Genomic DNA, 13,835 nt, shown 5'->3' with positions numbered 1-13,835 from the left:
CGACAACACCTCCTCTTTGTGCATACCAAATTTCATTAAAATCGGATTAACCGTTTAGAAGTTACCGAATTATTTCCCTCTTTTTTTTTTTTCCTATACCACTGTGCGTCCCTTATACTTAGAGTTCTTTTCTAATATTATGGATATTGTATAATGGATATTGGCTTTAAGCTTTTTTATTTTGCAACCTAATATCTCAAGATATTCCATAACTAATATCTAAGTAATTGTTAAGTTGGATTTTACTCTAGCATGTTGGAATGCAGAACTTGGATAACTAAGCTAGGTTTTTGGCCCATGTTCCTGTTAATTTTCACTTAACAATAATCTTATACCATGAGAGGAATTATAGTTGTTTCGTTAAAGCATCTATTTATTAATTGTGTAAAAAGTACACAACAAATCAGATTTTGATCTGATTAAATATTGTTAATTTCGTTTCAATAATTGTTCTTTATTTTCTTCATTGTTTTCTTTTTGTCGTTTAAAATGGGAAACAGTGATAATGCCTCTACGGCTGCTACCAAACAGTTAGTCTGTAAGGCTTGCAATGAAAGTATTATATCTAAATCTACTTTAGCACAGACTTGTTGCGGTCACAATTTTCATAGAAATTGTTTAGGTTTGAGTTTGAAAACCCGCCCATTTTGCCAAGTTTGTAATACCAGAATAGTTAATGATCCTCCTGTTACTCATATTACAACCCGTTCAAGGACAATGGCATGTACTTCTGCTCAAACCGGTGGACAACAGCCTATGGATTCTACTATACCAGAGGAAAATACAGAAACTGATTCGTCTACTTTGAATTCTTCGGTTTTGAAGCAAACAATAGTGAATCAACCTACAGTTTCTGTTAGTGAGTCATTAAGGGATATGATAGCTTCTATTGTTTCAACAAGCTTAGCTTTAATCTTCATTGAGCAGTCGAATTTCTAGCTTTATTGAAACAGCCATTGAGACAAGAATATCTGGTTTAAACATTAATGTTTTACCTAATTCCTATTCTATTAGTATTGGTATTGAATCTAATGCTTCTAATACTTCGTTTCGGCCTGAAACTGGTTCTTCATCAGGTCTACCTAACCCTGTAGTATCTAGAGTATCTACTTGATCTACGTCCAGATAAGATATTGCAAATAATATCTAATTGGAAGATAAAATTTTCTTTCTGAATAAATGGTCTTTCAGTGTGTAACTTTATATATAGAGATGAAGCGTTAACAGCTCAGACTTTACAAGGTGATTTCGATTTGCTTTGTAACAATGCCTGTTTAATATTTGAAGGTAACGCTAGTGTATGGTTCTGGCGCTATCACATGAAAGTACGATTTGCTTTGTAACAATGCCTGTTTATATTTGAAGGTAACGCTAGTGTATGATTCTGGCGCTATCACATGAAAGTACTTTCCATAAAATGGCAAAATTTGTGTCTAGCATTGAGGAAGGAATATAGAGATTCTCGGACAGATGTCGATTGTCGAGAAATGATTCATGATCGAAAACAAAGGCGCAATGAAACAATTGATAGCTTTTATGAATCAATTGTTGAACTTACTGACTTACCTTAGGGAACCGATTCCAGATGACTATTTAGTTGAAACAAACACACAGAGACAGAAATATAACTACAATACTAAACCGAAATAATCATGAACATACTGCATCTAACAATCATTTTTTCCCCTCCACTACACTATTATTAAACCAAAATTTATCACAAACCAATAATTCAGATTTGTCTTTAAAATTTAAACCTTTTCATCTTCGACTTCAAGAGTATTATCTTGTTCGTCAGAGGATTTTTGGTAAACCCCATAAATCATCACGTTCAGCTACCCGTATGCACACCTTTTGGCAAAAAGTAAACAAATTTAAGAAAAAATTCGTTTGTTCTGTCTTAGATGAACCAAGTGACGTACGACCCACAGTCTTATAGAAAAAAAAGAGGGATATAATTCGGTAAATTCTAAACGGTTAATCCGATTTTAATGAAATTTGGTATGCACAAAGAGTTCGAGTTTAGGTTTTGTATTTGGACCTTATAGGCCAACCAGGGGCCCGGCGAGGGTCCTCAAATTAGGACACCTCGGCTATGTTAAATTTTTAAAACGATCCTATTTCTTCATTTGAGTTGCGCTTTAAAAAAAAAATCGTATATAGAATCTCCTCATCGAGCACTATAAAAAGTAGCAGTAAATTATCTCTTATAGTTCAGGAGATATTCGCATTTGAAAATTAAAATTTTAAAATTTTTACTGTCCTTACTTTAGTTTTTTGATAATAGCGGGTCCAAATATGTTTATTCGCTTTACAACAACTGAGTCCAAAGTTATAAGCATTTTAATTTAAAAAATTAAAAAAGGCGATTTTTTGCATTTTTTTTTTTTTGGGAAAAAAGTATATTTTTCTTTTTAAAAACTCTAAAAAGTTTCTCAGAAGATATATATAGAATTTATACTTTTTGGAAAGCTGACTACATAAAATACGATAAATGAAACAAAACCTAAAAATTTTTGATACCGAGGGAACCAGACCATCCAAAAAAAATATTTTTTATGAAAAAGTATATTTCTAAGCAAAAAAGGGAAAAATTGTACCCTTTTTATTAGTACTTTCCACTTAGGTAAAATTTATTCCACTTTTGGTACTTTAGGGTATACCTTTACCTTCGTGAGAAGGTTATATATAAGTTTGTCATTCCGTTTGTAATTTCTATAATATAATTTTTTGACCCTATAAAGTATATATATTCTGGATCGTTATAGATAGCAGAGTCGATTAAGCCATGTCCGTCTGTCTATTGAAAACAGTTTTTAGAGGTCCCCAGATATCGGCGAGATCCGAAAATCGGTCTAAAAATAACGGAGATATGAGCAAAAATCCGAAAAAACCTCTGAAAATTTCATCAAAAAAGCCACATTTTTTCATGCTTTGTTAAAAAAGCAACTACAACGCTGTGAGTTGGATAAATATGTACATGTGCGTATGGAGATGTATTTGGTTTTATTCAGCTGTGTATTTTTTTGTATGTTTGTTGCTGTATTACAGTACATCGGTTATATTTGTTGCTACAGTTTATATTTGTTTGCGTGTATGTTATGTGTGACATAAATAAAAACTGTTTTTTAAAACATACATAAGGGTTCATATGATTCGGCACATCCGAATATAGAAATATTACTTGTTCTTCCTTCAAATGATACTCTTTGTATGATCTTTAATATGAACTCAAAACACATGATTATTAAACATACACAGTCCTCATTGAATAAGATTCTTTATGCTAGTTAATATATAAGACAGGTTTATATCTGTTTGTAATTATTTGTAATTTCCTAACCATGGCGATCGTACTAAAAAAATGATTTGTGCTTCATTTTATTTGAACACTTTTCAGCTCCTTTTCAAGATAAAGTCAACTTCTCATTGAAATATATTGAAACTGCACATAAAAATAAAGTGGATAAAACTGATATATGTAAAATTGAAAATTTTATAAAATCAGTTGATCGAAATTTTCTGATTGGCTGGATGAATGTGTAGAAGTTGCTATTTGCGTATCAACTGTTGGTGCTCCCTGTAAGCAGTATGAGGATTTGAGCTCAAAATCAAAGAGGAAAAGGTTATCAACTTCACTAGAAACCTTATCTAACGAAGAAGTTTCGGACACTTTTAAAGCAATGTTAAGAAAAGAAAAACAGCCTTTGGAAGCCATAAAAATTGCAAATATTCTTCCAACCGCATCACCAAGACCACTGAAAAGAATTGTAAAGAGTATACCCACACCATCATCTGATGCAACGTTCACTGAGGAAGAAGCTATTGCGCTTATGTTGCAGCTGCAAAAGTCGTGCAAAAGTGCAATACTTAAAAAAAATTAAAAAATGTTTTTTATTCAGCTTTTGCGAAGATACCAATTTTTCAAATTGCAATAAAAATTTTTTCTATGAATATTTTTTGATGAAATTTTACAGTTAGGTAGATTTCTTACTTAAAATCCAAAATTAAATAAAAATTTTCGAATTTTCTTATTATAAATCCCGGAATTCCCAAAAAACTAAAGTAAGGACGGTAAAAATTTTAAAATTTTAATTTTCAAATGCGAATATCTCCTAAACTATAAGAGATAATTTACTGCACGACGACTCGATGTAGAGATTCTATATACGAATTTTTTTAAATCGGAATCGAATGAAGAAATAGAATCGTTTTAAAAATTTAACATAGCCGATGTGTCCTAATTTGAGCACCTCCCGCCGGGCTCCTGGGTCTATAAGGTCCAAATTCAAAGCCTAAACTCGACAACACCTAAAATCGGATTAACCGCTTTGAAGTTACCGAATTATTTCCCTGTTTTTTTCCTATACCACTGTGCGACCCTATGCCGAAGTTAACTTGTTTGGATAGAATATGTTAGGTTTGTTGGTTACTCGTACATCGATCACTTGTATAGGCTCAGATGCGGCGCAGGACTTTTTAGCTTAAAAAGCTGAATTCGTCAGTCAAGTCCGCAGATGGGAAAAGTCAGAATGTTATTGGGTATGTAGAGACGTACATTATATTTAATGAGATTGAGAAACCAATTGTTTTATTTATAATCCCTGGTTTAGAGAGAAACTTGTTCCTTGGTATAGATTCTTCCTTCTGGGTTAAGTCGTTTGCCTTCCACTTTGAATTTCTCTCCAGGGCTAACAGAACTTTCTCCTCACATAACTCTTACACCAACTCAACAGCAACAATTGAACCAGGCAATTTCCCTATTCCCGTCGTTTATCAAAGAAGGTCTTGGTCGAACAAGTATTTTATGTCACTCTATAGACACCGGAAGTGCTAAACCTATTAATCAAAGGCACTTTCCGGTGAAATATCTTGGTCATGTGGTGGGAAATGGTGTCATTCAGACAGATCCGGAAAAAGTGTCCGCTGTTATCGACTTTCCAGTTCCGAGATCTGTTAAACAAATTAGAAGATTTTTAGGGATGACAGGTTGGTATAGAAAGTTTATCAAAAACTACAATTACCACACCATTAACTGATCCTTTAAAAAAAAGATTTGTATGGTCTGAAAAGGCTCAAAAGGCCTTTGAAATTTTGAAATCGCATTTGAGCTCAGCCCCTGTTTTAATCAGCCCGGATTTCTCGCAGCCGTTCTTAATACACTGCGATGCCAGTAAAACAGGAATAGGAAGCGTGTTGGTCCAGAATAATACGGAGGGCGAAGAGATTCCTGTAGTATTTATGTCCAAGAAGCTCAACCAAGCCCAACGTAATTATTCAGTGACCGAACAAGCTGCTGTGCTTAGTATAAAAAAATTTAGACCTTATGTCGAAGGGCATGAGTTCACTGTTATAACTGACCATGCGTCGTTAAAGTGGCTCATCTGATTTTAAGGCCAGCTCGATGGGCTTTAAAATTGCAAGGGTATAGATTCAAAATAGAGCATAGACTTGGTAATTTAAAGTTTCTAGGGCCAACACGAACGATCTGTCAGCTTTAGGGTTGGACAGATTGGACAATTCAGACAGTGACTCAGGAATTTTCGTAGATTTAAACTCTATCCATTTTCACTCTGACGAACACAAAGAATTTTTGAACAAAGTGAGCAAGAATATCGACAAAATGCCTTACTTGAAAATAATCGACGGATATTTATACAGAAGGACTAAACATGCTTCAGGGGAAAAGGTTTAGGATGATTTAGCTTGGAAATTATGGATCCCAAGGCCAATGATTCCAGAAATTCTAAGCAAAGTTCATAATAGTACTTTGTCACCACACAGTGGAATTAATAAGACATTGGAGAGAATAAGAAAGTTTTACTTTTGGCCAAATCTTGTTATAGATGCTAAAAATTATATTAATAATTGTGAAGTTTGCAAAATAACCAAACATCCGAATCAAATTTTAAAACAACCGATGGGAAAGATTGCTGAGACAAAACGGTTCTTTCAAAAGCTCTACGTGGACTTCTTGGGACCATATCCCAGATCTCTCTCAGGAAACATTGGGATCTTTATAGATCTTGACCATTATTCAAAGTTTCCTTTTCTTAAGGCTGTAAGAAAATTTACTGCGGATATAGTTGTTAAGTATTTAGGACAGGAATTATTTTATACATTTGGAGTTTCTGAAACAATTGATTCTGATAATGGCTCCCAATTTAATTCCCACGAATTTAATAGGCTTCTTCTACAATATGGTATAACACACATCTATACAGCTATTCATGCCCCTCAAGCTAATGCTTCATAACGTGTGAATCGATCGGTTCTGTCGGCTATAAAAGCATATATTAGGCCAGATCAGAAAAACTGGGATGAACTTCTAGCAATATTTGTTGCGCGCTTCACAGTTGTATAGGAAAAAGAAGAGGGAAATAATTCTGTAATTTCTAAACGGTTAATCCGATTTTAATGAAATTTGGTATGCACAAAGAGGAGGTGTTGTCGAGTTTAGGTTTTGAATTTGGACCTTATAGGCCAACCAGGGCCCCAGCGGGGGGTCCTCAAATTAGGACACCTCGGCTATGTTAAATTTTTAAAACGATCCTATTTTTTCATTTGAGTTCCGATTTAAAAAAAATTTCGTATATAGAATCCCCTCATCGAGCACTAGGAGATATTCGCATTTGAAAATTAAAATTTAAAATAATTACCGTCCTTACTTTAGATTTTTGATAATAGCGGGTCCAAATGTTCCCGATTTTCGCCAATTTTTTTATTCGCTTAACAACAAGTTTATATATCAAGCAGTGAAAGAATTATGTAAAAATCATCACTGAGTCCAAAGTTATAGGCATTTTAGTTTAAAAAATTAAAAAAATGCGATTTTTTGCCATTTTTTGGGAAAAAAGTATCTTTTTCTTTTTAAGTTATCTAAAAAGTTTCTAAGAAGATGTATATAGAATTTATACTTTTTGGAAAGCTGACTTTACATAAAATACGATAAATGAAATAAGACCTAAAAATTTTTGATACCGAGGGCACCAGGTCCATCCAAAAAACCCTATTTTTTTATGGAAAATTTAATTTTGAGCAAAAATTCTTTAAATCGGAACTCAAATGAAGAAATAGGATCGTTTTCAAAATTTAACATAGCCGAGGTGTCCTAATTTGAGAACCCCCGCCGGGCCCCTGGTTGGCCTATAAGGTCGAAATTCAAAACCTAAACTCGACAACCCCTCCTCCGAATTATTACCGAATTATTTCCCTCTTTTTTTTCCTATACCACTGTGCGCTTCGGTCTGCTAATTATTCTGCCATTGGTACATCACCAAACTACCTGACTTTTGGTCAACATATGATGACAAATGGAACCACATACGCACTTTTGCGTCAGCTCGAAATGTTGGATGATCGTTTTGATCGTAATGATTCTCAACAAATAATGGCTAAGCGTGCTTCTGAATTAATTCAAAAACAGTTCGTTCGCAACGAAAAATCTTATAACCTACGAGGCAAAACTATAACCTATAATGAGGGACAAGAAGTTAATAGACGTAACTTTAAGCAAAGTAACTTTGAGAAGAATTATAATGCTAAACTTGCACCCAATTTTGTCAAAGCTCGTGTAAGAAAGAAGCTAGGAAACAGCTGTTATGAACTGGAGGATCTGCAAGGAAATCTTCTTGGAAATTACCACACAAAAGGATATTCGCCAGTGGTATATTTCGTTCATTACTTCGTCAGGTGGAATCATGTTTGGTAAATTTAATTCTTAAATCCCCAAAGCCTGATTTTGTGGGGGTTTTGTAGTATTTCCTGTCTCAGTTCTAACCTTCTGTTTCAAATTTTGTAATAGTTTTAACTGTTATATGCGCCATCTATGCATTGAAAATATTCACCACCCAAATATGTTTTTTGTATGTATCATTTATTATTTATACCTCCTCATTTGTTTATAAAAATGTATGTTAATTTTATGGAAATATAGCGTTAACATTACTGTTTTAAGAAAAAAAAAAGAAGTCTAACAGTTAGGTAAATTTCAAAACGCCATTATTTTGTGATCGCAGGCCGATGAGAAAACTCCATAAGATTTGTGTGCAACTTCATATCATATATTTTTTTGTGTCTTCTTTGAAACATATTTACATATTGATGTTTATGCAAATCTACCTACTCACTCATTTCAATTAAATTTACCAAGTGGAATTTAACATTTTTGTATAAGAACACGCAAAGTTTTAACAGTGCTGAAGTTTAAGAAAAAAACTTTTTAATTATGAATATAATATGTAACTTGTTTAATCAAAGAAAATTAGTATGTAAAAAAATCCGATAGGTGTTAATTTTTTATTTACAAAATAATTAATGATATAAGTATTTAACGTGCTTCATCGGTTAAAAAAAAAAGAAGTTAAAACAAAAAAAAATTTAATATAATTTGGGTAAAAGAAATTAAATAGATAAAACCATACTCTCTCTCAATAACACCAAAATTTTAAACAGCGCTCATCGAAAGTACCTTCGGCGTGGGAGCAACAACAACATAATGTAAGTGAGATTTAATTTCTTTTGTTTTTATTTTTATATTCTTTATCTATCTTTTTTACAATCGATTCGAATATTTTTTTGATTTTGTTCTTTTTAAATTTTGCATATGCGGTCAATGACCTCGCGAAATTTTTGTTAAAAAGTGAAGCACCTGCATTTTAATTATTTAAACTAATTTTGTTTTTTATTTAAACTAATTTCAATATACATATATTTTTTATATTAGATAAGTTTTTTTATTCATAATGTAGATCTAACTAAATTAAACAAAATGTTACAATTTTTTTTATTTATATGTACATGAGTTTTGAGAAGAAATGCAATAATGAATAAATTCAGTGAATAGAATTAATCATGACTGTTTGATGATGCTTGATGATCTAGTGGTAAATCTTGGTTGTGTGAACATTAGGGTTCATATTATCTGTTTCACATCTTGTTTTACCAATCTGTTTCTTGTGGATCAACATTTCTATATTTCTTTCCTTATTGCACGCAGATTTAGATAAGTTTATATGTAGAAAAAAAATTAAAAGGCACAATAAAGCAACCGAACCCCCGCTCCGACGAGTAAATAAGCTGGTTTACAAGCGTGCATTTGCTATAATTATATCACCTCAACATCTGTTTTTTTTGTTTTTTATTTAAACTAATTTCAATATACATATATTTTTTATATTAGATAAGTTTTTTTATTCATAATGTAGATCTAACTAAATTAAACAAAATGTTACAATTTTTTTTATTTATATGTACATGAGTTTTGAGAAGAAATGCAATAATGAATAAATTCAGTGAATAGAATTAATCATGACTGTTTGATGATGCTTGATGATCTAGTGGTAAATCTTGGTTGTGTGAACATTAGGGTTCATATTATCTGTTTCTGTATTTTATGGATTTCTTAAATATGATCAAGGTTGGGTGGGCGACAGATGGTACAAACAACATCTTGTTTTACCAATCTGTTTCTTGTGGATCAACATTTCTATTTTTCTTTCCTTATTGCACGCAGATTTAGATAAGTTTATATGTAGAAAAAAATTAAAAGGCACAATAAAGCAACCGAACCCCCGCTCCGACGAGTAAATAAGCTGGTTTACAAGCGTGCATTTGCTATAATTATATCACCTCAACATCTGTTTATATCAAGTCAATTTTTAAAATTCGTAGTATGCTACAAGTGTTAGTGTATAAGTGTCATTACAATTTTAAGTTTATTTAAGTTATGATTAAGTTTAATGTTAGATAAAATTAAGTTAATAAGATTGAGAATAAAATAAAATTTTAAATAATAAAAATTATATGCAAATAATTTAGAAAAGTTTTTGTAATTTAAAAAATTGGGTTTAAGAAAACTTAATTAAATTTTTATTTAAATATTACAAAATTAAGTTTATTTTTAAAATAAAAAGATATTTTTTAATAGCTTTAAGATAAAATTAGCCTTTAAATTAAGCTAAGATAGTTTTAGTTTTATCGTTTAAATAGGATGAAATAACTTTTAGTGCTTAAATTAGTTCAGATTTGAAGTATAAATAGGTTTTAGATATTTTTTCTGATTTTAGGTGAGATAATTAGTTATAGGTGAATTTAAGTTTAATTCTTGTAGAGTTTTAGAAAGATGCTGAAGATTGGCGATATTAGTTTCACAAAACTTCTTAAATTATCTTCAATTGATAGTAAAATCCAATTTAAATGTTTCTGATAAATCTTGAGGATTTATTATTTCGATTTACGTTTCTTTGTATAATAATCTTGATCTTCGGTGACCAATATGGCTTCCGTTATTTTGTAGAAAATCTTCTCTTACTATTAAATATTTTTTCCTTCCCGATACCACTTATTTCCAAATATGTTCGATAACTAGCAAAATCTTTAATTATTATAACGGAAATAGTTCAAATAAATTGCGTTTCCGTTTTATATGTACTAGAGTTCGCCCGCGGTCGAAATTCGACCGGAACCATTGAAGGAAAAATTACATGCATACATTTACTACAAAAAACATATTTTCGTAGTTAAAATGTCTGTCAAAAAATTATTTCAATTGCTATTATTAATGAGTATAACTTGCTTTAATCAACGTATTCTTTAAGAAAATGTGATACATTTTAGTTTAATCCTGAAAGAAGTATAAAATCTAAGTTTTTAAATTTATTTGAACTTTTTTTAAAAGCAAAAACAACGAATATTACATATTTCGATTTAATATTCTCTACGAAAATGTTCATTTAAATATATTCAAAACTTACAATATGATATTTTCATTCCTGACAGTAAAATTAGTAAACTATTTTCTTTAATACTGTTTGAGTTCTTCATCTTTTGATTTTTGCTCATTCTCATCCAAGTTTTTTAAACACCTCCCAGTTTTAAATTAAGACCTATGTTTAACAATCTGACAATTCCTCCAGCAATCACCCATGACCCTCTATGCCCCCAGCACTTTTCTTTTGTAGCCTAACATAGGTTATTCATTTTTTTAATTTGATTCCAAATTTATTACTTCTGAAATCATTAAATTTTACAATTATTGCTATAAGAACTATAACAGGATTCCATCCCGATCGAAAGTGAAATTATGTAAGTTTTTTTTTTAATGAAGTAAAACTAATTTTTTGGAATAAAACCATTTTTAATTTTTAAAATCGGATGTTTTAAATAATTGTTTTTTAATATAATAAATATTTTTATTAAATTAATAAAATTCTAGATCGGAATGGTATTTTGGACTGATCGTTATAAGAAATAAATGCGTTTTATTTTACTGTCTTTAGTATAAAAAGTCCAACCTTCAGGTTTATATTGTATAAAATCTCCCATATAACACTCGACAAAGACTTCTTAAAAAATAAATGCAAATGTATTTTAATCGAATTTAATAGTATATATTCTATGAAGTTGTACTACTACAGGCCTTTAAGTAAAGAGCTTTAAGAGTAAATACTAAACCAAATGGGCAGCCATTAACCCAGAAAACATGATTTGTATTTGACCAGTTTCATCTTTTTTCTATTTTTATAAAACATATGTACATATAACCATACAAACTACAGTTTTCACTTTACACTAATATTTCTTAAACCGCCTTTTTCCTAATTGGTTAGGCTAACACAAAAGAGTCTTCCCTTCAAATCCTCACAGTGCTAAACATGCATAATAGCGATATACTGATACAAAAACAAAAAAATCTTATTTTCAAAATATTATAAAAATCGCATTAAAAAAACAACAAAAATAACACTGTCAAATAGAACAAGTTAGAGTGCTACTTTTAAAATTCCAAGATTTATTTAAGATTATAAATTTAGTAATTTGCATGTATGCATGTGTGTGAAAGATTTAAGGAGTTCTACACAAAATTTTGTTCAAAACAAATTGATAATGCTCTTTAAATACGGTTAAAGCGCTTTTAGAGGCTAGACCTAGTATAGGATAAATAGGACCTTATATGGGAGCTATGATCAATTTTGGACCGATCGGAAAAACATTTCACAATATTATTTTTCTGTATATGAGTAACACTTGTGCCAAACTTTATGTGGATATCTTAATTAAGTAATGAGTTATGTGCGTTTTAGTTATTTTCGGGAGGGGACCTTGTATGGGAGCTATGACCAGTTATTGACCGATGGAAAAAATTTCTTAGTAATATTTTTGTGTATATGATCAATACTTGTACCAATAATGAGTTATACGTGTTTAAGTGTTTTTCAGAAGGGGAACTTAAATGGGAGCTATGAACAATTATGGACTGATCGGAAAAAGATTTCGTGGTAATATTTCTTTATGTGATATCTTAATTTAGTAATGAATTATGTGCGTTTAAGTTATTTTCGGGAGGGGACCTTGTATAGGAGCTATGACCAATTATGGACCGATCCAAAAAAACTTTCATTGTAATATTTCTGTATATAAAAACAATACTTGTACCAAATTTTATTTCGATATCTTAATTTAGTAATGAGTTATACCCGTTTAAAAGATTTTCAGTAGGGGACCTTGTATGGGAGCTATGACCAAATATGGACCGATCGAAAAAAATCTTTCTTTGTAATATTTCTTTATATAAGAGCAATACTTACTTGTACCAAACTTTATATCGATATCTTAATTTAGTAATGAGTTATGCGCGTTTAACTGATTTTCGGGAGGGGACCTTGTATGGGAGCTATGACCAATTATAGACCGATCCAAATAAGCTTTCATTGTATTGTTTCAATACTTGTACCAAATTTTATATCGATATATTAATTTAGTAATGAGTTATGCGCGTTTAAGTGATTTTCGGGAGGGGACCTTGTAAGGGAGCTATGACCAATTATGGACCGATCAAAAAAAACTTTCATTGTAATATTTCTGTATATAAGAGCAATACTTGTACCAAATTTTGTATGGTAATTTAGTAATGAGTTATGCGTTTAAGTGATTTTCGGGAGGGGACCTTGTATGGCAGCTATAACCAAATATGGACCGATCGAAAAAATCTTTTATTGTAATACTTCTGTATATAAAAGCAATACTTTTATATCGATATCTTAATTTGGTAATATATTATGCGCGTTTAACTGATTTGCGAGAGGGGACCTTGTATGGGAGCTATGACCAATTATGTAGCGATTAAAAAAGGCTTTCGTTGTAATTTTTTGGTATATAAAGGCAATACTTGTACCAAATTTTAAGAGATTTTCGTGAGGGGACCTTGTATGGGAGCTATGACCAATTATGGACCCATCTAAAAAATTTTTCCTCTAAATAAATTCTATTGTCAAAAAATTTTAATTTCTAAAATTTTGTGAAGATATCGACATTACGACGGAGGTTATTAACAAAAACAACCAAATTTCCGGGAATATGTACTTTTGTATGGGAGATATATGAAATTGTGACCGATTCTGGCTATTTTACGCAGAGATTAAGCTCTGTGTAGAAACGAATGTATGCCGATTTTTATGGAATTAGCTTGCATAGTTTTCGAGAAAATTACATAAGAATATGTAAAAAATGATTATTTTTTTCGAGGTTGTTTCAAATTTTGATTCATAACTTTTCCCGGTGTGAACCGATTTTGCCCATTTTCAATACCAAACAACTTAGGAAAACGAAGAACATTTTGGGTGAATTTGGTTAAATTAGATTGCTTCGTTTTATCGTGAGCATGTTTTACACAGACAGACGGACATAGCTAAATCGACTCAGAATTTGACCCAGAATATATATACTTTGTTGGGTTTCAGATGAATATTTTTTGGTTTTACACACGGAATGACAAAGTTATATATACCCTCTATCACCACTGATGGTGGTGGAGGGTATAAAAAGAAAACATCAAC

General features: G+C 31.2%; 1 protein-coding gene across 5 annotated transcripts in view; it reads left to right on the top strand.

Annotated features, from left to right (window-relative positions):
- Positions 1-13,835, top strand: part of LOC111683915 (kinesin-like protein KIF21B) — a 368,894-nt gene that overhangs the window by 140,981 nt on the left and 214,078 nt on the right. Inside the window, exon 1 of one of the 5 annotated variants that reach the window (XM_046956604.1) lies at positions 7,164-8,499. The exons of the other annotated variants lie outside the window; for them this stretch is intronic. The gene's annotated coding sequence lies outside the window, so the exon portion shown is untranslated. Of the gene's footprint in view, positions 1-7,163; positions 8,500-13,835 lie in introns of those variants that run through there. 5 annotated transcript variants of the gene reach the window in all.

The sequence above is a fragment of the Lucilia cuprina genome, chromosome 2 (assembly GCF_022045245.1).
Source record: "Lucilia cuprina isolate Lc7/37 chromosome 2, ASM2204524v1, whole genome shotgun sequence".
NCBI classification, from domain to species: Eukaryota; Metazoa; Arthropoda; class Insecta; order Diptera; family Calliphoridae; genus Lucilia; species Lucilia cuprina.
The sequence above is the reverse complement of the archived record's forward strand: the minus strand, read 5'-3'. Positions and strand labels throughout refer to the sequence as shown.